This window comes from Fopius arisanus, unplaced genomic scaffold (genome assembly GCF_000806365.1).
Source record: "Fopius arisanus strain USDA-PBARC FA_bdor unplaced genomic scaffold, ASM80636v1 scaffold00007, whole genome shotgun sequence".
NCBI classification, from domain to species: Eukaryota; Metazoa; Arthropoda; class Insecta; order Hymenoptera; family Braconidae; genus Fopius; species Fopius arisanus.
This window is the reverse complement of record NW_011887746.1, coordinates 717,180-719,781: the sequence shown is the minus strand read 5'-3', so window position 1 is coordinate 719,781 and position 2,602 is coordinate 717,180.

The following is a 2,602-nucleotide window of genomic DNA, read 5'->3' as shown; positions in this document are numbered from 1 at the left end:
TGATCCCCGAGCCGTTATTTATCCAGAGAATTCGCCCAACTCAGGTATGTACTAATCAATTACTCGTCATTGAAATTCCATTAATTATATATCCCCTCATTTTTCCACCACCCCGCCTCCATCTCAATTTATTGCTTATCGTCAGATAGATAAGCCCGCACAGTCATCGCTCGTTATCTTATCAGGGAAATGAGTACATATATGCCTGGGTATTTACTCAGAACGCTTGACGTTGATTTTACGGCCTCATAACCGGTATTACCATTTTTTTTTCCATCCACCGATTGTGTTTTTTTTGCGTCGGGACGTGCCAGGATGTTCCTCACGTGCATATTCATTATTGGCGAGTGTCATTTCGCTGATTGGGAGGTGGAAAATGCGACAGGCGGGATCAGGCGCGGATAAATGGATCAGTGTGTCAGGTCTCAGTTCAGCTGTTGTTGCGGGCAATTTTTTTTTTTTGGATTTTGAAATTTTTTTGTCGGTGCTTTTGGAGCCTTGGTGGTGGCGGGGGGTTCGGAGAATTCGGGGAACAGGTATGCATGCTAAGTGGAATAAGGGCGCCCTGGGGCGGAGGACCCGGAGACTGCGTGTCGTTGACCGGATCCATCAGGTTCTTCTCCGTCGCCATCTTCTTCGGGTTTTTTTTTATTCGCAGGTGGAGAAGGATAAATTGGCAACTCGACGACGCCTTCCAGGATAATGCATTAAAATAAATATATTCCAACCTGAAATATTCAATTCAAATTAATCAAACGAATATATTGTATTTATTAACGTAAATATTTCAATTAAGTACAAAATATTCTATTTTACTTGAATTACATATTCCACGAGATTTTTCGAAATAATTTCACCGAATAATTTACATAAAATTAATAACATATTCATTGTTGTTGTAAAATCAGAATTATTGAAAATAGAAAAGAATGAGAAAATTGGTTATCTGAATTCTGAATCTATTGGATGTTCTCTTTATTAATTGGGGTAATTCGATAGAATTAATCAGTTACGAATTTAACAGAACAGTTAGTCCCGCATTCGATGTGGCTTATAAAGAACTTGAAAATTTCTATTGAAATGTCAATGAATTTCCAACGAGCTTCCGCCATTGCAGAGTCTCTTGACCTTTTCTCCCACAATCGATAATTACCGAGATAGTTCCATAATTAACGAGGAGATATGTCAAGTAGAAGTGATTCACCAGATGATTACTAAATTCCTCGAGTCCCGAGAGAGTTTCACGCGAAGGAAAATTCATTTGAAATGCGTCATACCTGTGAAATTCCTCGGGAGTTCCACCAGAAATTCCAAATTTCTCAAACCTAATTCTTTCTATTGAATTGCTGATGTCAGATCAGATCAGACATTTAAAGTATCTCCATTGTTTCTGGGTGGACTCCGGGAATTCATAAAAATAGTTCCCACCGCAACGACTGGTGTTGCATCAGAAAATGGCAATTTTCTTAAAACGTTTCACGATTTTTCTTTCACGCATTTGTGGTTTTTCTTCTGGACCACTGCGTAGAGGTGCATCCTGTTATACTCTATACTCTAGGGACGCGTGCCAGGCATTCTAGAGAATTGGTGAACCGAGACTCAACTCTACGTGCAGAACCCAACGAAATCACGGTATTCACGTGGATGCAGTAATCGCTGGTTGGAATAAATTTCACTGACGATGTTTGCACATCATCCTGGCATTCCCTGCAAAAAAAAAACTTTATCTTCAATGGACTCATTAAAAGTTGTTGACTTATTACTCTCGCTTCAATAATAATTACCTCATAACACGTGCTAAAATATCTCCTCATAAACAAAAATATTGATTATTCAATTTCTATTCATTTATTTATTTAAAGAATAATAATGTCATTCATTCATTAAATAAACATATAATTGATGGTTTCAAGGCGATTTTTTCATGCGATGAATCTTTATTTTATTATGACAACAACCCCAAAAAAAATTGTTCAACAAAAGGAAATATAGGAATAATAAAAGTTTATGTAAATGGAACAATCCCATAAAGCCATTAGTCAAAGTGAAAAATATTACTCTCGACAGTAATTCCAGAACACCTCCGAACCATAAATCTCGAGTAATGTAATAAAATTAGAATATCCCAAAGTCGCGATTGTTTTCGTTCCCGGCGATGTGCCGGTTCTCCTTCTTAATTTTAATTAGCCACATTCTCTAATGAAACATCTCGTATGCGATGGTTAACGAGCAAGTGCGTTGCACCCACTTGTACGCACGATCCGGATCCACCAACGGCGGAAGTCCGTATCCACTTGATGCTATTGTTTAAAAATCCGATAAGCATCCCCTCCAAGTACTTTATTATAATCTAGGATCAAGCCGATCTTGCGAGCAAGACCTCATTTTTTTTCTCACCGAGCTTGAATCATCAAGTACCCACACCTTTCCCACGCTTTGTTGATTATTCTTTCCATTCCATCTCAATCATTTTGTTATTATATTTCCACCGTCAGCACTGGAAATCCTTATCTTTACTCGACAAATAATAAATTCAAAAATAAACAACATTTACGGATAAATAAACCGGATTATTCATTTTTTTAAATATTCACTTAAAAAT